Raw genomic sequence first — 25,585 nt, 5'->3', positions numbered from 1 at the left:
TTCTGTAAAAAAAATCTTGGATTTTTAATATTTAATATTTTCTTTCTATTTCTTTTACTTAGCTTACTTACCTCAAAAATTGCGATTTCATGTGTAACAGGGGTATTTGAAATTCTTATAGGTAACTTCGAAACAAACTGAGAATAATACTAGTTGATCGAAAACTACGAAACTCTAAATGCCAAAAATCGATTTTTTATTAAAAGAAATTCACCATTTTCACCACATCAATTTGAAATTATTTTTGAGAAAAAACTTTTTAATTTTATGAGTTTTACTCTTTTTTGCATCAAAGGAATACTCACCACAATATTAAAAATTCACCACACCTTTATTAATTTTCACCAAATTCTATTATTGGGATGACCTTAATTTAAATGTTATTATTTTTAAGAAAAACTTTTTACTTTTATTTATAAAAAATATTCTCACCACGATGTTCAAAATTCACCATATTTTTAATTTTATAGTGTTAGATAATTTTTGTTTTTGAGTAAACTATAATTTTTATTAGAATTAAGCGATTGTACTAAAAAATCACATTCAAATATTAAAAAAATCATACTGTAAATTGTATACACATAGAAATAATAATAGATAAAGTAAGAAAACAAGCAAAAAATCGAGGTATAATTTTTCATTTCAATTTTAAAAAAGTATGGTGTGTATACATAGAGTGTGATTTTTTTCTTCGCTATGCACGTTTTTTAGTTCCACTTAATATGCTAATTTGTACCGCGAATTTCTATGTGAGTACTCACAGACAGACGTTCATGTTTATGTACTCGACTATAAAATATAACATATGTATACTCGTACATACAATATTTATAGCATTCTTTTACTTATTAAATTACATAACTCGGCACACGGATATTGTTATATTAAGTATACTGTGAGTGTACTACAGATATACACGGGTATATGTATAATTTTTATTTTAACTGTTTATTATAAAATTAAACAAAATAAAAAAAGGAAAATTATAATAGTAAATTTATTTAATAGAATGTACTGTAAAGAATAAAAATTAAGCAAAAAAAAGGGAATAATAATAGTCAGTCTTCTATAGCTCAACTCAACCAAAGTTATTCTATAAGTTTGTTATATGGAAATTGTGTATATATGTCTTTATGACAAAAAACAACCGATTTCTTTTCATTCTTATGCATTATTAGAGTTACTTACATGGTAACAAAGTTTATTTTTTATTATTTCATTGCTATTATTAGAAGAGTGGTGTGCCATTCCATTCAAAGACAATTGTTTTATTCATTCTTGTCGTTTTGCTTTAAGTCTACAACAGGTCTACCTTAACTTTGATTACTATGAGGTATAAGAACCAAATTAAGAATTAAAAAAATTAATGCTCCATCCCAAAAATATAAATAGTTCCTTAGTAGTTCCTTTTATATGTAATGTATGGAATATTTGACTACGGATTTATTAAATTGTTGCCATAATATTTAAATTTTTAACACTTAATTTCATTGTAGAATTAAAGAACTTCTAGTTCTTTAAATCGAAAATGGGAATGCTTCCATGTTTATAATTATTAAAAGAGAGTTTTTAATGGTGATTTGAACCTTATCTTTCCAGAATATTGCAGTTACGTTTTGTTTGTATGTTACTGGAGATTAAAGCCTTAGAAATGTGAACTTTTCGAAAATTGAAATATCACTTTTCTTAAAAATGTTTGCCAAAAGTGATCTGTTCGAAATTTATATGAGTTTAAAATAAGTTTCCCGGTTACAATTACAACTAAACTTATTAAAATAATCACCAATTCTTTAATTTAATTTTCAAAAGAATTGCCAAATATAAAACTCTATTATGCATATTTATTTTAATTTTGAGAAAAGGTGCATGCGTGACTCTAGGTGTGTGTGTGTGAAAATAAGAAATGCAAATATTTTACCATTTACTTATAATGTGGATGTATATAGATATAGCTGATTACGAATATTCGTACACCTAATTTTTTTCTGTATAGGCTCATATTACTTATTATTCAAAGCTTAAAAAGATTTAAATTTCATGCATAGTGCATATAATTTAAAAAAAATGACAAAATAAGTAAATTACAAACAAAAATTTACGCTAAAATACTCTGGGCTTTGTATACGTATGTAAAAATGTCTGTATACCTGTAAAACATAAGTACTTATGTATATATTTATTAAGTTAAAGTGTAAAAACAAAAGGGAATATAGCAAAGACTAAAATTAGAAAAAGTAATAATATAAAAATGTAGAGTCAAAAGTAAAATCCAGAAGAATTAAATTATTTTTGTCTTTTTAAGAAAAAATAACAAGACCCCAGCTTTTGAATTAATTTTGTAATAAGTTAAAATATAAATGTAGTAAAGAGTATGTAACGAATTCCGAAAATAGTATATCCTATTTAGTAACTTAAGATTCACGAAAATTCCAAAACGTTTTTTGTCGTATTGCTGCAAGCATTAGTTTAAACAACAATTAATTACCGGATGTAAAAGTAATCAAAGTTATATTCAAATTAATTCAATTCAAATTCCGAAATTTGAGTACAGTTAATTTAAAATATTTAATGTAATCAATATATTAGAAAAATTGCAGTAATTTCATATGCATTTTCAATATAATTAGAGCAGGACAGATGCAATTTAAATTCACACTTAAATATAAGTACTTGTTAGTAAGTACCTGTATTATGGATTCCATATAAAAATTATTTCTTTTTGTAATGTATTTGATTCGAAAATTATAAGAGTAATTGTTATAAAAATACTTAAATAAAGTACTCACATGAGATATTCATTATAAGAGTATTTACAAATGGAGTTTAAGCTCATAATCTTGGAATTTTCCTGTGTAGGTACTTATATTTCGTATTCAATCTGTAGGTACTTATATTTATTTCAATCTACTGGGAAATAACCCTTACAGACTTTGGAATAAAAAATACAAAATCAGCTTAAAATTAAGTAAAGAAAAAATTAAACAAATAAAACAAATTTCATTATATGTATATAGTATATAATAAAATTAAAGCTTAAGTACTCGTACTATTGAAAAATTTGGTGACATCTCTTCTAACTTTATCTCTATTAGAATCAAAATCAATTTCAGAAGAACAAATGTTAAATAAACGTTGAGAAGCAACTATAGGCTCGCAAAAACCATAATTAGTTCAATGCGAATCAAGATATAGAAAACGACGATTTCTGACAGCATGTGCTGGGGCGTAAATATTATGTAAATTCAAAATATCGGGGCAATTTATTCTCGCAGAAAAAACAACATAAGAAAACATTACAGAAGCAACATTACGTTTACATTCAAGAGTTTGAATATCAATGAGTTTACATTTGGCAATGTATCCAGTGGTATTCAACTCCCAATTAAATTTACGCAAGCAAAACCGAACCATATTCTTCTGGACAGATTCAATACGCTTTATATGATTTTCATACGATGGCATCCAAATAAGAGCAGCATATTCGAGGTGAGGACGGACCAACGAGACAAATAAGCTTTTAAATGTATAGGGATCAGAATAATGTGCAGACTGCCTCTTGATAAAGCCCAGCATAGAAAACGCCTTTGAAATTACATGGTCGATATGAGGATTAAAAGTAAGCCTGTTATCAAGAATTATCCCCAAATCCTTTATTTCATCGACACTATCTAATATAAAATTATTCACCCTATAGCTAAAATTAATGAAATTATTTGTTCTATAGAATCTCATGACCTTACATTTTTCTACATTTAACATGAAACCATTCGAAGAACACCAGTTATAAAATTTATGAATATTTAACTGGAGCCGATGACAATCCTCTACTGATCTAATAATAGAAAACAATTTTGTGTCATCAGCGAATGATAAAATAGAACAGTCAATATGACAAGCACAATAATTTGTGAATAAAAGAAAGAGCAAAGGACCCAAATGCGTTCCCTGAGGAAAGCCAGAGGTAGCTAGAAATGAATAAGATTCACAATTGGAGATTTTAACAGAAATTTTGCGCTCTAATGATAAGAACGTATCCACTTCAAAGTTGTACCATGAAAACCTAGTGCTTGCAGCTTAGAAAGAAGTTTAAAATGATCTACTTTATCAAAAGCCTTTGATATATCAGTGAAAATAGCGTCCACCTGGAAAGCACGTTCCACTGCATTGTAGACTGAGTTCAAAAAAATTGATAAATTAGAACTGGTTGATCTACCTTTAACAAAACCATGTTGATTTGATGAAATAATTTCCTTGGCTAAAAAATAAATTTTATCAGTGATTAGAGCCTCAAATATCTTTGGAATAGCGGATAACGTAGCTATAGGTCTGTAATTTCTAATATCTAATTTTGAACCGTTCTTAAAAATAGGAAAAATATTAGAAAATTTCCACTGATCAAGAAAAACACCTTCTTTCAAAGACCTATTAAAAATTAATAATATTAATAAAGGTTCAGATATACCGGATATACAATTTTTTAGTACAGAATTTGGATTCCCATCTGGACCTGTACTTAAGTTATGATCAGATTGGGAAATCTTATCATAAACGTCACCGTAAGTCTATGTTAATTAGTATCTTAATTTTAGAGTAACACGATTACTTTCTCGGAGTATAATAATTACCAATAGAGGGAGTAATTCGTGTTGCGTACTCATAAATGTGAAATTGCATTTGTATTTATTATGTCAATATTCCTGCCAATACAAACCTTGAATAACTATATATAAAGAATTTTCCAAAAACTTTTCCAGTTGTTTCGTAAATAACATTAAATTATTTAAATAATAATTATTTTAATATATTTTTTAACTAAATATTAAAATGATTACTTAATTATTTTATAATTTATATTTAAATAATTCATAACTTATCCAATTAACTTATATTATTCTATGTTATTAAAATTTAATTTTGACCAGTGGAAATAATAATGAAATAGTTAATTAAATTTTTTGTAATTTCCTTTCAAATACATGAAAATCTAATTGAGAATTTAATTAAAAATTTTTATTTTTTATTTTAATTAAATTAATTTAACTTATTTCTAATTACTTAAGAGCTTAATTAGAAAAATTGTTCATTAATATTTGCAATATTTTTTTCTTTTTTCCGTAATTATTAAGTATTTCATTAGATGTGAATTTTTTTTATATTACGTTAAATTATGGTAATAAATTTATGAATGTCTTGTATTTAAAAACAAAAATTATTTTTTTAATTTAATTAATTTCAAATGAAATATAATTAATATGAATGAAAAATAGGTTGATACACCAATGATAAAATGAAGAAAAAAAAATGTTAAGTTTTAAGTAATGCTATAATCAAATGCAGTTATAAAAATATATGCAAATAATATAACGCCAACGTTAATAATTTTTTTGCCAAGAAAATTACTTTGCAATTCAAAATATAAATAGTGTTAAGTAGAAAATTAAGTAGAAGATAACCTAAAAGCAAATTGATGTTATTCTGTGATTTTTGTATTAAAATTTTTGTACGACTTGTTCTCATGAATAATCTGTATTCGTTGACAATAATTTGAGTCAATAATAAAAGCATATTCTAACTGGCTAAATGAATGCGGCAACGGATTATAAACAAAAACTTACTCTGTTATTTTAAATGTATTTGACACATGCCAAAAATATGACATTTTATCACATTTTCTGTTATATTTGGAATACGTCACTATTACTCAAAAGATGGAAATGAACTCAAAATAATGAAATGAATTATTTATTTCAAACATATTGCAATTATAATTTTTTTTTAATCCTAATTATCTTATTATCACGCTTAAAACACGAAAAAATGCAGACGGAACTTGAACTCATTCTGTATGTAGACTATAGAACTGTAAATGGCACATAAATTGTGTGAATTTATTAAACATTTCAAACACATTCTATATTTAATTTCAATGCATGTTTCGGTAGATTTTACTTCTTGATTAAACACTAGAACTCCTATAAAATTGAATGAAATTTTTCAAAAGTGGTGTGATTGATTAGAAAATTAAAAAAAAATACTTAAAAATTTATCTACATACTTATTTACACTCAAACATTAGCGAATAGGTGAACTAAATGTCACACTCTAAAAATTAAATTCTGTTCATAAAATTCAAAATTTCTACTCATATGTGTGTTAAGATTTTCAAGTGTGGTTTTGCTATCATACACACATAATTTATTTATTTCCCACATAATTAATCATATTTATTTAATAGTTTTTTTTTTCATTTTATATTTTTTTTTTTTGTTGAAAACTTCAAGTGTTGCTGAAAATTATTTTTATTTCACTTACGATTTATTGCAATCTAATATTTATGAATTATGCGTGCTCATAAGTGTTATTTTGATATATGAGTGTACAGTTATTAATTTTTTCAGAAAAAAAAAAGCAAACCTCAATATAAAAATTAATTAAGACTTTTCATTTATTAAAAAAGTTGTAATACTTTTGGTTTTAATACATGTTTTAGAGAAATTAGTTGAAAGACTTTTAGTTGCTGTTAAGTATAATCAGAAACTCAGAACATCAGTCATTTCATTTCATACTCTGAGCGTCATTTCAGCTCAAAAATCTATAAGTTGTGTATTTTCTGAAAGAAGTTAGTTTAGCGAAACTGTGTAGACGAAACTTATTATTACTATAGACTATATTATTGAATATCCGATACTTTTTTGACTATCTAAATTAAGTTCCTGTTGTCGATTTTTGACATTCATTGTAGGGTTATGTTATATAAGTATTTAAAAATCATTAATTGAGAAAAATTTGAACTACTTTATAATGCTTGTAATCGAACTACTACAAAAATTCTTTAACCAATTCAGAATGACTAAAATTTTAAAATAAAATTTACCCATTTTATGTAGTCCGTTCAAAATACACAAATTCTTTAAAATATTTTGGGTAGTTAAACTTAATCTAATCAGACACCATAAAACTTTTTCATGCATTTTGTTTGATTTGATTAAAATTTATTGAAAGTTTGATATGAATTTTGTATGATTCATTAATTTTGTTTGATAGAACAAACTGAATCCCATTTCAAACAAACAAAATCCATGAGCTATGGTTGATGTCGGAGCCAAACTTTAAAATTACTAGAAATAGTGGAATTTCTTAAAATTAATTGAAATTTCGCATGTTGCACTTTATTTATTTATCGATTTGCCTTAAAACATTATTCGATTAAAACCTGTAAATCGGAAAACAAAACTTGTTGGTTTGCATGTGAAATGCAATTAATTAACAAATACCAACTAAAAATAATCTTATTAAAATTTCAATGTCCACATTTCCAAAATGGATCATACAAAATTTTATCTTTGTTCTCGTCGGTCGACTTATAATTTGTATACAAGTACTTATGCCTTCATTTGCATGACTTTTTATTTATATTCTAGATATTTATTTTTAATGGTATAATTTTCCAATATATTTTAAGTACTTATGCAAAGTAAATAATATACGAATGTAATTTTCTAGTTAAAGACACCAAATAACATTAAATAATTGATAATTAGCTCATACCAAATCTCATTTATCTTCATTTAAATATAGCATGTTCAATTTGAGAAATAATTATTTATCATTTAAATCTTTGTATTTAGAATCCAATGTGTTTCATATTTTTCGATTTAATCTAAACTTTATAGTCATTTAATATAATTGAAATGCTTATCAATATGGCTATATAGCCTAGCCTATATGCTTACACGTACATAAGTGCGGAGAAAAATATGGTACTTTTTAAGTCAGACTTTAAATAATTATTTTAAATTGAAATTAAGTTCTTTTTTTTTTATTATTCTGTATTTTTATTTTTTTTATAAATGTTCAATTTCTTGAAATGCAAATTTAATTCGTTGGCGACGAGACTTAAATGTGTAAACTAAAAAATAAGGAAAAAAAATTTTAAAATTGCATAAAATATTTCTTTCTTCACGTTCTCCATATTCTAATTGTTGCAAATAAAGTTTTATAATATATTTTTAAGTTTTTTTAAAAAAAGAGTGTAAGGGATTGCCAAAGTTGTTTGAAAAAAGGTGTATTATTTAAAGTAACATGACAAACTGTACAAGAGATGGTTTTTTTAAAACTGCAAATTTGTTATGCAAGTTTGTAATATTAGTTATCAAACTGTTATCTTTATCTTCCAAAACAAATAAGTGTCTTCATCTAATTCCAGTGTCAATTTTCGGCTAGGTTAGGTTAGGTTGCACGGCTCCCCGAAGGGTGAACCTAGGCCACCAAGGCCCATTGTGATGCCACCGGAACCTTCCCCTCTCCCTCATTAGAACCAGCTCGAGCTCCTCAGAAACCGGCAAAGATCCTTACATTTATTTACATTCGCTGGGTCCGTAGCTCTCCCAAAAAACTGGGACCCAAGAAACCTCCGCCTGGAGTTTGCCAACGCCGGGCACGAGCATAGCAGGTGGGTCACCGTTTATTCTTCCTCCTCGTCACAGCAGCTCATACAAAGATCGTTTGCGGGGCGGCCCATCCTCCTGGCATGATCGGCTAGGTTAGAATTTGGAAAGATTTTGGAAAAATTGCATTTGTACTGTAAGAAATGCTAACGTTTTATGCACATACATATGTTTTAAATCACCTTGGAGTTGTAAGATAATTAACGTCAAAAAGAAAAATTTTCTTAAAAGTAAAATTAAAGAAATAGCTGTTAAAAACTGATCTGTCAAAAATGTCAAAAATACTAACATATACAACTATAGATACAATATAAAAATCATCTTAAAGTCCAATCAACAGCTGTTATAATCTGTAATTTTTAAACTACATATATAATTGTGATTTTACTTAGTACTTTTGTGCCAGCGTGTTATTTAAATTAGAACTTACTGGTATATGAAATCCAGTTGAAATATTAGTTTTACATAAATTCTTTGTTGCCGATTGTGTTGACGGAGCAAATAGGAAGACTATTACTTTTGAAAACTTCAGTATTATTTCAGTAATTATCAAAACACCAACAGTTACAGTGTCAAATGATAAAACTTTCAGGAAACCATAATTAAAATGTACAAATTTTTAAATTGTTAAAAGAGTGTTTGACTCTAAAATTAATATTGTGATTTGTAACACTCAATAACGGTTGGAAACCTTAAAGCTATTTTACATATTACTCGTACGTACTTATAAATTGAAATAATGTTTGCATTTTAAAATTATTTTTTTTTAATAGCCTAATAAATTGGCAATAAAATTTTATTTTTAAAGTAAAACTAATTGTATTTCTTTCTCTTTCTTTCTTGATGTTTTTTTTCTTCTTAATTTTTCATTTAATTGAAAAATAAAAAGAGAAAAAATAGTTTTATTATTTTATTTAAAGAAAAAAATAAAATAAAAATAAAATGAGTATAAGTAGAGAATGGTTAATTATTATTTGAATTTTCTCTTAAAAAAAAAAAAAATTAAATTAAAAAAATATTTTTTTTAAATTTTTTTATTGATTCCTCAGCATTTTTTTCTAAATTGAAAATTTAAAATTTTAGGAAGGATTTCAATTCTACACGTTCGTTGCTTAAGAAAGAAAGAGAAAAAAAGAAACAGAATGGAGAAAGCGTTTAAATTTAAATGTTAGAATAATTTTGTAGTTAACTGTAAAAATTTTTTAAATTTATAGCGTGACGAATTCTCAGCGTCTTGTTTTTTATAATTTAGAGAATTGGTCATGATGAGGTTTTTGAACTGTAAATACATTCGTAATTCTGGGATTTGGATGATGAATACTTGATGGGTATATAAAATTTGATTTCGCATGTGTGAATGAATTCTAGATGTGAACCTACATACATATGTATGCCTGTATGTTTTTTTTTTTGAATAAGCAAATATTTTTAAATTTTAAAATTAAACCACCCAAGTTGCTTTGATTTTTATTGAACAAAATTTAGTCATTAAATTTATTGAAAAAATTTTTGTTCTTAAATTTTAATTGTTATCGAGAAGCTAAAAAAACAAGAATTAATAAAGCTATAAAATTAAAAAAATAGGAATAACAATTGAAGTTTAAGATATAAAAATTTTTGGGGAAGTTTACGTAATAATTAAAAATTTTCTTTATGAATGATAGGGAATTTGATGTTTATTAGGGTTTTAAGATTGATAATCGCAATAAAACATTAAATAATATAATCATTAAATCTTATTCCCACAGAGTCACTCTCAGATCATATAGTAATACTTGAAATTTGGATTATATACTTTATGTTTTTCTTACTTCTTCAATTTCTTTCAACACACTTCTCTTCCCACTGTTTCTTGGTCTCACTACACTTCTTGATTCCTGAGGGTTCCACTCTATTTGGTAGAAAGTATCAGAGCCATCTGTATTTCCTTTTTTTTTAATTTGTTTCTCTATTGGCTCCTGTTTGCATACTGACCATAAGTTATCGATAATGTATTTGGCCAGAACACTCTGATTAGAAATTATATATAGAACTGATAAAATATAGCAGTTCTGACTCTCAAGTTGGACTACTATCATATCGCATAATCTTAAAATTAAAATTAAAATCTCTGAATCTCTCGATAAGTAAAATTCATAATTAAGCACGTAACCTTATATTTTGTTTACGTTCATTTAAACTCAATTGAGTTTAACAATAAATTATTAGAAATTGGAATTGGAAAATTATTATTTTGCTAAAAGTAGAATTTTTCTAATGAATGAAATGCTTTTAAAAATTAATTAATTTTTTCCATTTTTATACCCATACAAACGTAAGTTCGAAAAGCATTATAAATTTGTCTTTTTGCTTATAACGCTGGCAATAATAGCTGTCGTAGGTATAGGTATTAATATGTATATTATTTTTGATCAGCATCGAACACTCAGTCCATTTACCCATGCCTGCAAAACCCTTCAACCGTCCGCAGTTCACCCGTGTAAGCGATATTATAAAACGTAATTCAGCTAAGATCACCGAAAATTGGGTTATAGTTTATAATAATAAATGACAGAACCCTATTCAAATTGGATGTGATTCAGGCAGTAGCTCGGTTAACTACCATACTACTTAAATAAGAGTCACTGAGATGGCAACTCTTACTTGAATTTTTTCGAATACGGGTAACCCAATGTTGACACGATCAACTATACCTATTCTCGTTTAAATTAAAATATTTTAATTAATTTTTTTCAATATTTTTTAAATTTCTTATTTATTTTTAATTTTTTTTTTATTTTTTTATGTAAACAATAATTAAAAGAAATATTCCAATTAGTTAGTATTCTAATATAGGGGGAAATAAATTAATTTTTTTTAGAAAAAAAAACTATGAAAAAACCAAAGAAAAAACAAACTTTGAATAAACAAACAAAATATAAAAAATAATGATATGAACCAAACCTCCTCCCCATTAATTCAATTATTTAGATTTATTTTAAAAAAATTCAGTATGTATAAAAAATAAATGTTTGTGTGTATAATAAACTTGTATGCATTTATTTATGAAACCAAGAAGACTTATTAAAGTGTAAATTTTATTTATTTTGTGTTTAGAGAATTAAGAGAAAACACCCAAGCTATACTTTCCCGAACTATGTATGAAATAGAAACAAAAAATCGAAGAACATTAGGTGAGTTGCACATTAGTGTAGGTTCTTCTGCATTATAAGCGTATTTCTTCGCTTCAGTGCTTGTATTTTACGGCTTTTGTATGGAGTTTGGTAAATATTCGATATCTTTGTTTTTGTTTTCAATAAACGATTTTGTTTATCGATAATCGGATTACTGGAAATTAAGCTGTAGGAACTGCATCCTTACTAGGGATGCTAGTACATTGTTCATTCTATCTAATGAGGAATGTGATATTTGGCTCTTTGATAGTCCTAATTAACGTTTTGATAATAATATTTTTTTTTTACCTCAGAACGCTTTTCACGCTGTCAAAATGGCATGGGACGCCTTTCTTTTAAAACTATATTATGATAAATCCCTGGGGATTAATGTACAAATCGAGAATATTTAAATTTAATGTATGGTTGCTTATTTTCGTTATAAACAAACATTTTTTTTTCTTTTTGTATTTATTTTCACTTAAACAAAAAATATTATATATATAGGAGAAACAATTAAACACCTCCGTATAATTAATTAATTATAAGATTTTTAATGAATGGCACAAAATTGCTTATTTCTTTCTCTTTCTTCGTTTTTTTTTATTTTTTTATTTTTTGAAAATTCAATCATAAATTTCAATAAAATTAATTTGTTTGGTGTGTTTCATAATTTCATACTTTTCTTAATAATCATGCATGATTTTTATTACGTTTTCGTATACCTTTACATATGGTTGTATTGGATGTTGTTGTATGTTTTTAAATGTTGTTTGTTGGTATGAAGTTATTTGAGAAGAGTGCGAAGCAAATCGAAGAAAAATACCCGAGTTTTTTTAATTTACATTTTATTTTACTAAATTAATTGAAATATTTGAGTATAAAAAGGTAATAAATTATTATTTAATTTGGATTTTATTTGTATTTTATATTTATGCAATTAAATTAAAATTGTTAAATTTTAATTTAATAATATTGTTGCGCTATAAGTAAGAAATTTAGTTATTTATTATTTTATTTTATTTTCACATATAAATTATTGTATAATAAAATATTTTATACATGTTTAATTATTATTTTATTATAGAAATATCTAATTAATAATTATTTTATATTAATAATTAAATAATTTTATATTAATAAATTAATTACATGTTAAAAGCAAAGTAGAAAAAATTGAAATTTTCGAATTAATAGAAAAAATTTTAATTTCAAAATATTTTTTTTTTTTTAATATTTGTAATGAAATTTACATGAAATTTTTCCAAAAATAATTAAAGAGAATAAATTAATAATAATTAAGTTAAAATTTGAATATTAAGTATTATGGTAAATTCATGAAACTGAGTAGCTTCTCAATTACAAAATTATTAAAATATTTTGAATTCTCTGATGTGTGCCAACTTGGAAACTGAAAATAGAATTAGCAGTTTTATTGTTTCCTTTATGCAGTAATTAATTATTGTTCTTCTTTTCCGCACAAGCACTTTTTCCTATATACAAACAACATTTAATACTTCCTTTTACAATAACATTTTTTTAATATTTTTACAATTTATTAAAAAAAAAATATGCAAAACTTAAAAATAATTCAATTTTCTAAACATATTTAAGTTTTCTTTACTGTTTAGCAAAAACAAAGAACGAAAAGAAAAAAAGCAACAATTTGTTTTTTCATTGGAAATTAATTTCAAGCCTGACTTAAAACATAAAAATCATATTATTGTTTTTCTCAGTTTCCTCATTTCGTACCAGAATTTCCTCCATTATCCTCCTTTTTTTTGACTTACATAAACACATATTTTGTTTTTTCTCTCTCTTTCTCTTTTATTCTAATGTCGGTTTCTTTTTCTATTGCATTTTTAAAGAAGAAAGTTTTCGTTTATATTATTATTGTTGTTTTTGTTCCTGGTTAACATAATTTTCATAATGCGCGACTAATACAGTGCATACACTCTTTTTTATATAGGATTGAAGAATGAAAGCAAAAAGAAAATTTTATGTTAAATGTATTTAAGCATTTCGAACTGCGGCATAACTTTTTTACGGTGATTTGAAAAATTGAAAAAAAAAAAAGAATCAAAAAACACATCGAAACGATAATACGAGTATTTTCTTAATGAATTTGTAATATTTTTATGTAGTTGAGCATGCATGAAAGAAATTTTTTCTACAAAGCAACATAGTTTTCTGCTGCATTATGTATTTTTAAACATAAAAATTAATATTATAACTTTTTAACGGAAATATGCGGGAATAAAATACCCTAACATATTTAAATGAAAGAAAAAACTGTTGTGTACATACATATATACATACATGTACAAATAAAAAATCTCATTTAATTTTACATGAAATTATAAATTTACATCTTAATAATTTCATGGTAAATTAAGATAATCTAATGTTACCATCCTTCTTGTTAAATTGCTCAAATATTTGTGAGAATGATGTGTATAGCATTGTCTGTGTCAGGAAGACGCTTTTGCCTGGCTATTATCAGACCATGGCTATTATCAGAGTGCATATCTTTATTTTTCTATTTTCGCCCCAAATGTTCCATTCTTTCAAGATTAAAAATTTTAAGCTATTTGTTTCTAATAACACGGAAACTTCAATGAGAAATTTTGCAAAAATAAAAATCAATTATAAAATTTTAAATTAAATTTCATATTTTTCTGAATGAAAATTTCGTATACATACGTCAAACATATTTGACATAGACTGTCAAAGTGCTTAACTGTTGGTTCGTTAAGAAATTGCATTAAGATATTTTCGATTATTATGGCCAAATCCTTTTTAATTTTATTACAATTTTATAATTTTTATGTAATTCTTAAATTCTATATTTCAAATGATTTTTAATAAATTATTTATATATTTTCTTCTTTCATTTTCAGGTAAGTTTCAAATCAGTCAAAATTTATGATTATTTTATAAACGGAACTAAAATTTCGTAAGTTAAAAATTTTCTTTTTGTAATTAAATAAACGGCAACACTTATAATTTTGTTTAAGGAATTTTATTTATTGAATTAGGAAATATTAAGGGCTTAGTTGTGTATGATGGAAAGCATCAGTTAGAGTTTTTTTTTCGGAAAAATGAGTCGAAATTGTCGAAAACCAGGACCAGTGCATAAAATGTAGTTGAGTAACACCTTTTTTGTTTTTTTTGTTTTTCATTCAAATGTCAATTTAGAATCAAATCTTAGTTCGCTTTTGTTAATTTTCTTCCCCTTCGTTACCTTTCGGCATTTGCGTTGCAAATAAATATTTGGTTGTTGATTTTATTCAATTTGAATTTATGAAAAATTTATGATTTGCCGAAATAATTGTTTAAAATTCTAAATATTATGGTAACACCAAATTCTAAAAAAAGAAATATTTTCATAAATTCTTTTAATTTTACAAAACTATTGTTATAACAACAAGAATAATAATAACAAGTTAAAAATTTAAATTTAATGATTTCAGTGTTAAAATAACAATTTGAATTTTTAAATTTTATGTATGAATTTATGTAGATTTTAAATAATAATTGAACAAGTTAAGCTGAATAATGTTATCATTATTATTATTAAAATTTTTATAGATTTAATTTTAATATGTTCCATATTTTATTATATATAAATATTAAAAATAATAAAAAAATGTAATGAGGAAATATTAGAATAATAATATAATTGAATACAAAGTAGCACATTAATGCACTGATTGGAAATATTAAATTACACTCAAATTAAGCACATTTACTTCTCTATACTTCTCTACTATATGCATGTATGAATATTGAAAAATTATTACAATGTGCATGCTTATATCATGAATATTTTGTAACATTCATCTATACATACATACATACATACATATGTATAGGTGAATTTGAGTTGAAATCTTTGTAAAAATAAAAACAAAAACATACAAATGCACAATTGTGCATAGCGTATGCTTTAAAGATTATCAATTATGTGGTTTCATTAAAATTGTTGGTACTCATACATGTGACATAAAGTTACAATATTTCAATGGGGTTTTTTCTATTCATATATGTAATTACATATTCAAAAATTATAAAATGAAAATATTGCGTGCAGCTTTTATAATTTATGTATGTATATATGTAAATAACTCATATATTTTTCTATTACATTGTATTTTACATAGTAATTTAATATTTTTCTTATATGTAAGCCTATGTTATATGAATTTGTTTTAAAAGCAGGGTACTTGTTTTGCTGATATAGAAGTATGAAATTTATCAAAGAATTAATTTTGAAATGAACTGTCATACTGCACTGATGCACTGATGCACCAACCCAATTGACTTTTTCATGAATATATAGACTCGCATTTGAACAACATCAAATTGCCGAATTAAGTTCGAAAACAGACGTCAATTCGTGCAACTTAAAGATTTTATGTTAGCTTAATTTTGCTTTCAAGGGTTTGTTAATAAACCAAATAACCATATATGGAATGAGACCATCCCACAAGAAGTTCCTTTTCACTTCATTCGGTCCAGTTTATTCACTGAAAAATATGAACAATATTCATTGTTAATTTTTCGCGATTGTTTTTTTAAATTCCAGGTGGCTTAAAGAAATCACCCGTTACATAAAATTTACAATATCAATCATTTATTTTTAAAATATTTCCCGACTATTAATAAATAACTTTTGTATGTGCGCATATTAAAATTTAAAATATATCAAATTTTGATGTTTAATTTATTAAAAAATATACAAGAATTTTAAGATAAATTTTATGTTAAAGTTCACATTAAAATTCATGTTTGTTGAGCATGCCATAAGTATAGTTAATTTTAAAACAAATTATACTTATTTTAGTATTTATATATAATTTTAGTATAACAGTTAAAATTTTCGGAAAAAAATTAACCTTATTTTTAATACAAAATATGAAATGCATGTCTTTTTATTCTTTAAAGTAGAGCAGCTGCAAGTATTCATATTTGCAACAAAGATGCTCTTTTAATATTCCATGCAAGTTTACAATTTATTTGTCAATACAAAAAATCTATACACTTAATTGGGCACCTTTAATGGAAACGATCTTTTGATCAGAAAATTCATTAAATTTCAAATGAATTCGTAAAATATTTAAATTTAAATTAAAATAATTTTTGGAAAAGACTTAAAGAGCATTCATGAAGAGAAAAAATTATAACAATGTTTAAAATGCAGGCGCAAAATATCTAAAGAAAGCAAACAAATTAATTTCAGTTTTTCTGTGTTTTTAGCTCTTCTTTTGAGCAAAAATTCTTCTTCATTTAATTTTAATGAGTCTTGTTCACTTCATTCACCTTTTACATAATATCTTCATGTTCCATTATTCTCTTATGCAAAAAACAAAAAAAAAATATTAAATTCTTACTCTTAATTTGAATAAAATTGAAATTTTGTTGTTCAAGCTGAAAATTAACCACAATTACTTTTTTAAACTTTGTAACAAATATGATTATTTAACAAGAAAAAATAAAATCTTCACCACATCTCATACAAAATAATAAAATATGAAAAAAATTAACAGCTCTACTATAATTTTTATGTACACCAAACCCTATATTATAATAACGTAAAGGCTAAGCTGTTTAGAGTTCGCACTTTTTACAAAAACACAAATAAATTGGCTAAATACCCAGTTTTTATACAGAGAGCAAAAATTTTTTATATGCTTCTCGCTTTTAATGAAAAACAATAATTTGTGAAATCTTTGGTGTTCGTCATAAGGTCATTATTAAATCATGCTGTTAATTTACAATTAATTAGGAGAGAATTTTTCTTCTCGAACTGGACTCGAACCAGTGACATACGGAAAGAGACACACTATCAATTGAGCTACAGATATATGAAGATATTACCGGCAAATCGAACACAGTCACTGGACAAAATATAGAGAATACAGTTATACATATAAGCAATTTTATACGAAGGGTCTAGTCTCTATGCCATATAGAAAGTTTTATTTTGTGTGTAATTCAGGTTATTAAAGTAGCGTGTTATACAAAGGTCAGGTGTATATTGTATATTGCTCAATAAAATTATAATTCATTGTTGGTTGTTATTGTAATGTAGCACTCATAATAGTTAATTAATTTTCTTATTACTTATTTTATAAAATATTGTATTTATATAGAAAAATGAAAATCCAATTATACACGGTCAAAGGCAATTAAAATAATTAAATGGAATATATTTAAATTATTCTAAAGTGTTGTTTGAAATTTCGAAAAACTTTATACGTAGAATGAACAAAAATAATTACAAAACTTTATAATGCAATTATAGAAAATGTTAAAATAAATAATTGCAACAATTAAATTAATTAAATATAAATTATGAATAAATTTATTTAATTAATTAAAAAAATATTAAATTTAATAAGCATAGAACGAAATCTTGTTAAATATAACAATTTTTTTTTTGTTAGTAAAAATTATGAAATACAAAATTAAATCAAAAAATTTTTAAAGTATAATTTATGAATTTTTAAGCATAAATTATTATTTTTAATGTACTTATTTATGCGAAATATTATACTACAAAATAAACCCCCATAGGAGTTAAATATTACATTAATAATAGTTAATTAGCGCAGAAAGAAAAAAAAAGAAATCCGACACCTTTATCGGTGTTACTTTTAATAATATACATGTAGCGACTTGGTGACATAATAGAATTGAAATAATAAATAATTGACAATCCATTCGGTTAACTACACCAATCAATTCTTACAACACTATTTTATGCATTATGAATGCTTAATAATGATGTCAGCCTTCAAAATGCAGAAAAATTGCGCTTAAAAAAAGAAAACTTTATTTAATAATAATTTTTTTGAAATGAATTATTCATAATTTGAAAAGTGATATTTTGGTGTGTTGTACTGGCCCCGTTATGAAACTTATTAAAATAAATTTTAATTTTTATACAAGATTATTACCGACCGTATTGTGTAAACAATAGGTAGGTTATGTGATGGCAACAAATTTTGCATATCGAGTTTTCGGTGGGAACGTACTTCTCCATAGTAGGGAAGTGTAAATAAACTATTTTTAGCAACCTGTCGGTCTGTCGGTCTGTCGGTCTGTCGGTCTGTCGGTCTGTGTGTGCACGCGTGTATCTCAAGTTCGGCTGAACCGATTTTGATGAAATTTTATATGTAAGTTTGTTTCCACCATGGCACGGATCGATCAACTTTTGGTATATATCAGACCTCGGGAACTGCACTTTTTAGCGGGCCTGTTTTACATTTTTGAACATTTTGAAGAAAATATTCAACCGATTTACTTGAAATTTTATATATAAGCTCAGCTCGACCGTCCGCAAAAATTCGTATGTTTTGGAAGAAATCAGGCATCGGCAACTAGACGTTTACTACGGGCCCAACATACACTTTTGTGTATATAAAGAGAAATAATCAACCGATTTCATTGAAATTTAATATATGAATTCCTCATATTAAAGCAATGAACATAAAACTTTTTTGGAAAGATCAGGGCTCGAGAACTGATTTGCGGGCCGATTTTACATTTTTCACCATATCCACAGAACAAATTGATGGAATTTCTTGAAATTTGATATTTGAGTTCTGGTTGTTACCGAAACTAACTGGCGAGCATTTCAGGAAATTCGGGTAGCACAAAGCGAAACTCTACTAAGAGCCAAATTTACATTTTTCTAAGTATGTTATCTATAAGCTTACTATTGTCCTAAAAATTGGAAAGAAGTATTTAACAGACATTTTTATAATATTCTGTAACACTTTCATTTAACTAGACAATACACAATGCGGTCGGTTATGTGCTGACCACATCAGATTTTTGTTGTTATGTCAACCCCGAAAAAAAGTCTAAAACTTGATAATTACAATTCATTTTAAATTTCAAAAAATTTTGATATGAAACAATTGCAATCTTAATTAATCTGCATTAATATATACGAACATAGAGAGAGAGAGAGGGAGAGAGAGAGAACTGTGCAAATCTGCAAGTGTTATGCTTTGCAAGTGAAAAAATAGCATAAAATTTTAAAATTAATGCAAAAATGCATGTTGTATTTTTTATACATTTTTTAATGTTATGTCTTAAAAACGCAGATTATGAAAATATTATCTTGCAATCAATAGATTTGAATTAATGTTTTTATGTCTAATGAAGTGAAGTGACATGACAATATTAAATTTAATGTTTTCAGTGTTGCCAAATTTTTTAATTAATGACAAACACAATGCGAATTATGAATATATTAAATACTGTAGATTAAATTTTGTCAACTAATTGAGAAAAATTTAATTTTTCATATGTATTATGAATGTCAACCATGTACAGACATTTGTCAATTTTTTTGGCATTTAACAGTTTTTCCCAATTTTTTTGGTATCAAACATTATTCGTGGATTTTAATTGTGGAAAATTGAATGTTATTGTATTCTTTAACACAATTCAAACAAAATCTATGAACGACATTTTATAGTGTAACAATCAATGACAAATATGAACAACTTAGAATTACTAATAAATAAAGAGTTAAATTGAAGCAACAAATTAAAAATCAAAGTTACTTTCAAATGCAAAATTCGAAAATTTATACCCTAGTCTATTATTGATATGAATTTAACAAAGAAATTTTTATAAAAAACTTTATTTGTCAGAATATTTCTAAACTTTATTCTAATATACATAATATTTAATAATTGTAAACATTATAATTATTTAATAATCTACAATATTGTATTATATGATAGTAATCTCATTAAATCTGAAATCTTCATTCATAAATTCAAAAACTTTATGTTTTTAATTTAAAATTCTAACATTTTCTGTAATAATTCAATTATTAAATTCATGAATTAATGAAATACACACGATTTTGTGTTTTTCTATTTATATTTGATAATCTTTGATAGGAATTGTTATGATAAAAAAAAAATTAATTATTTTACACAATATAAGCTACTTTTGTTTTTAGATTTTTGTTATCTTAACGACACGGTATTTAAACTGACATTAAGTCTATAAATAAATGTAAACAATTTAATTAATAAAAATTTTAATTTTTTTTTTTCATTCTCTTTTTGTTAAGCTCTCCTCGTCGCTCTCTTTCTCTATTTTTGATTGCAAGTTTCATTGCAGTATATTCATGCACGTAAATTTCAGTTAGTGAAGTGAGTAATAGGGAAGTGAGAATTGTGAAAAATTTTGTTACAGTGTAAAAATGGTCAGTGGAAAAATTAATTTCTAAATTATTATAAATTAATTTAAAATTCAATTTTTGACGTTCAGTACAATGTATGGTATATACATGCATATAGAAATCTTTGAATATTAATTAGAAAGCTATGAAAAGCTATGAATATAAGATTAAAATAAACGGTAATTACTTAACCATAATTTTTGTGCACAGTCGAACTTATTTATTAGTAACTTTGATTACAGTTGTGAAGTGTATCGGTTTCACGTCCGTTAATTGACAAAAGTAAAAAAATTTTATTTTTTATGTAAGACAATTGCGAATTCTAATTGTAAAATATTCAACTACAATGTATATAAAACACCATAACGATTCCAGTTATTTTTGCAGTGATATGGCGTCAATGGCACAATTCATTGCTTGTGAGTTTTAATTAATGAATTGTGACCGTATCGCAATTATTATTTACAGGTTTTAAAACGGGTGTACGTCTTTAATATTAACATACATAATGTTAGTGATTGACTGTAAAAAGGAATCAATGAGTAAATAAACTTTGTTCTCTACAAATTTTAAGGGAGAAACAGACGGAACAAGAGAGAATAAAGGAGATAGTGAATGGCAGTTGTGCTTCTTTATAAGGCATTCATAAATTTAATTTTTTTTTTTCATTTTTAAGTTTTATAATTAACATTAAGAACTAATTTTAATATACAATGTTGTTTTTAAATAAAAATTATAATTTGTAAGATTGTGTAATCTAATCAGATCGTGTTCAATTAAATATTTATTAAAAAAAAGTTAATTATAATAATTTTGATTACCAATGTAAAAAAATTGTCCGCCTTCAGTTATTATAAATATTTTCCATTTTATTAAAATATTCATTTTTTGAATTTATTTAATTATAATGAAGAATTATAATTTTTTTCAAAAGAGTCAAATATTAATGGTTGTGTCACTATAAGGTCAATTTCAAACTTGGAATTATTAATTGTAATTAAATCTATGATCTTATTTTTAATTAATAATTATTTTTATAACATTATACATGGTTTATTTAATTTTAGCTTATTAATAATTTATTAATGCCTCATTTAGAACCAATTCAGCTGGGCTGAATTCAGTCTTAACTTAAATAGATTCATAGTGTCAATAAATTAGTTTTAGTACTTTTGTATACCGAAATCTTGTGTATTGTGAATTCTATTTATTTCGCGAAGTATTTAATTTATCCCTCTTCCCTATTACTTAATTTAATTACGATATTTAATTAAATTAAATTAATTGTAAATAACAATTAAAGTTGTTGTTTTCGAAATTTAAAATTGAATTTTTTATTGAAATTTTAAAAATTATGGAATAGCTTAATCAATTATTATAATTAATTAATTGATTTATGAACAGTTTTACTGAGGAAAAAATTTATTGCTATAATTTATGTACAAAACTAAATATAGTGCATCTAATAAAACTGTTTTTGAATATATTCTAACTTAAAAGGTAAATCAAGTCTTATTATAAGTAATTGAAATCATTTTTATACATATATTAAAATATGATTTTGATCAACAATTATTGTTGTGATCTTGTCCAAATTCATCCTACATGTTAGATATACATATATCTTAATACAATCTAATTCATTTAAAATTAAATTAAGCTAGAATTTATTTAATTACTGGACTCACAACAAAAAGTGTTTTGTATAGTCAATATCAGTAGTACTGTTGGATTTTTTCGTATCTTATTCCACTAAGTGCGTCAGGCGAAGTATATTGAACTGATTTTTTTTAAAAATAGAACGTTTAATCAACTTTTGCAGAGAAACAACAGTAATAAGCACAGAAATACAAATTTTCATATAAAATGTATGATGTATTTTTGTTCATGAATTGTATGAAATCTGACGAACAAATAAAAGATTAAATTCACTTAAAACAAGTTTGACATACTGAGTCATCGATTGAAACATCGAATATTATTATTGAATTTTGTTGGATTAAAATTGAATGACGTTCCATTCTGTTTTTGTTATCGAACAAAACTCACAGACATTTATAACAAACTTACAACAAATTTTAATCAAATCAAACATAATTTATAATGTTTGATAGTGTAAGTCATGACAGACTTTTGAATTTGTCAAGTGTTATCATTGGTATTTCAAACATAATTAAAATTAATTTATGTCTCTTTCTTATTTCAATTATATGCGTCAAATTCTCTATAGTCAATCATTTGAATTAGATTAGAAAATTAATCATTTTATTTGAATGCAAGATTGTAAAATATGCGTAAAAAATAATTGAATGATTGAAATAATGAACTATTTTTTTTTAATTATTAATAATGTGCTGCGCCTTAATTAACGCATGTAGGTATAATAAAAAAAAAAAAAGTCATTCTAACAATTGATAATCTAATATTTTGTAGTAATTTAGAATATTTATTAGTATGTTTACAACATTATTTCTTATTTATTTTTCTTTTTAAAATATTTGTATAGTAAAATAATAATTAATTTTTTTGTTTCTAATCAACAAACAAAATCAAATCCCATTGAGTTTTCTTTCTTTCAGCATATTACTCGCATACTTGCTACTATGAATTTTAATCTTATATTTCAAATGGAAAAAAAAATAAAAATAAAATTATAAATCATTTTACAATAAATTATATACGAACAAAATATTTTTCATTTATAAAATATTTATCAAATAGAGAATTTCTTAAACAAACAAGACATATAAAAAAATACACAAATAATTGAGTATTTTAAGAGTAATTTGTTAAGATACAAACGTTGTCCAGCACGTCTATCGCACCTTAAAAATAGCAGGCGATTGCTATTCACACATTTCATATTTTTTTTTCATGTATACACATGCTTACGTACTTATTCTCGACTTTAAGAGCTTTTTAATTAAAATCAAGCTAAGTACATAGCGATTGAAGTGGCATAGCAGTATGGCCATTACGTTGAAATTTTCGTGTTTTTTTTTGCTTTTTTTCACAATATTATTATTTTGCCAATGTGATAATGATTTTAATCATAAATGATAATGATAATTATTATGATGATATTGATGATGATAACTATTAAGATTTAATATTTTAATAGGACAAGGAATTTACAAGAGTTTCTGTAATTGATTAAAGCAAAAAACAAAAAAAAAATGCTGACATTTCACATCACAACTTACATGCAACATTCCTCATACATGTTTTATATGTGTGTATGAATAATTTTACACGTAAATATGTGAGAATATTTTTATTTTTAAAGAATAATAATTAAATTATAAATATTTACTTTTACTTAATTAAAATTATATTAATAATAAATGAAAAAAAAAATGACAAATAAAAAAAAAATTTTAATGAACAAATCATACAGTATGAGTACAGCAAGTCACTAATTTTCAATAAAGAAAAATAAAATACAAAAACTCGAAATGTTGCCTGAATGCTGGGCATAATTAGACAAAGCTAGATAGTTATTTTATTAGTATTATAGAATTGGGTGTTCGATACAGCCGTTTTGTAGCTGTTTTTATAAAAGTTGTGTTGCGTATACAAAATATAGTATGACAAAAACATTTTTTAGAACCTGCTACATTGCAAAAACAAGCTATGAATGAAAAAATAAACTTACACTATTGGGAAACTAAATTATGTAAGCCAAAAGAGAAAGTTTTTCCAAATGGATTCAAACATGATATCCGTACCGTAATATTAGGATTACATGTTGGATACAAAAACATTTTCAAATATAAAACTCAGCGGATCCAATGGATGGGAGACAACAGATTGTTTGATTTTTAACTGATAATTTTTTATAACGTTTTCTATATATCGAAAAATATTCTCAAAATGCAATCTCAAAAGTTTCTCAAAGAAGCTATCATTTCAAACTTGTATATCAAACATGTTGCAAGTAATATTAACGGACGATGAAATTATTCAACGTATGACAGTCACAAAAATTTTAAAAGCGATACAAAAGCGAAACAAAAAAAAAGAAGAAGAAAAATAAAATGAAAAAGAAAAAAATTAATCACAACTATTAAAATTTTTTATTTTTATATTTTCTTTAATTGATAAAAAAAAAAATATTTATTTAATTTAATTTTTAATTTATTATCGTGTGAATTACGACAAGTTCCTTTATGTTTAAGTGTCATTTAAAAAAAAAATTTTTTTTTCAAAGAAACGGACAGGCTAAGTACAAGAGAAGTTCAAAGTTTATACAGAAAAAAAAAGTCATTCGTTTTTATTTTTGTTTTTGTAATTAAGTGTTTTTTTTTTTAGATTTTTAATTAAAAGAATTTCTTAACTTAATTGTGATTACTTAGCGTTATCAAAATCTAATTAAATGTGTGTACTTTTTGAATGATGACTGAATTTTATTAATGTGTACATAAAAAGTATTTTTAGAGCTGAGAATTATTTTATGAATTTTTTACTACACATTGATACACATATAATTGCGAAGCACTTAAGACCTTTGATATTGAAATATAGAACAAATTAAAAATATAAATTACAATTAAATTATGTTTTTGTATTTTGTATGTTTTCATTGTTGTTTTGTTAATAATTTTTAATTATATATATAAATTTAATCTAATCTAAAGACTCTTTAGTTTTAAGAATTATAAAAAGATTTTAGCATTGAATTTTAATGTTTTACAACATAATTTATTTTTAAAATTGATTAATGAATAATTCTATCGAATTGTTTTAGTTATTGTTAATAAGAAGGCATTAAG

The 25,585-nt window shown here is 24.6% G+C and overlaps 1 protein-coding gene across 4 annotated transcripts in view; it reads left to right on the top strand.

The window, feature by feature from the left end:
* LOC129605340 (LIM domain only protein 3) overlaps positions 1–25,585 on the top strand; it is a 150,430-nt gene that overhangs the window by 34,744 nt on the left and 90,101 nt on the right. The window contains exon 1 of one of the 4 annotated variants that reach the window (XM_055515036.1): positions 13,030–13,050. The exons of the other annotated variants lie outside the window; for them this stretch is intronic. The gene's annotated coding sequence lies outside the window, so the exon portion shown is untranslated. Of the gene's footprint in view, positions 1–13,029; positions 13,051–25,585 lie in introns of those variants that run through there. 4 annotated transcript variants of the gene reach the window in all.

Source organism: Condylostylus longicornis, unplaced genomic scaffold, assembly GCF_029603195.1.
Source record: "Condylostylus longicornis isolate FDR11 unplaced genomic scaffold, ASM2960319v2 ptg000013l, whole genome shotgun sequence".
NCBI classification, from domain to species: domain Eukaryota; kingdom Metazoa; phylum Arthropoda; class Insecta; order Diptera; family Dolichopodidae; genus Condylostylus; species Condylostylus longicornis.
Note: the sequence above shows the minus strand (reverse complement) of the source record. Positions and strands in the feature narration are given on the sequence as shown.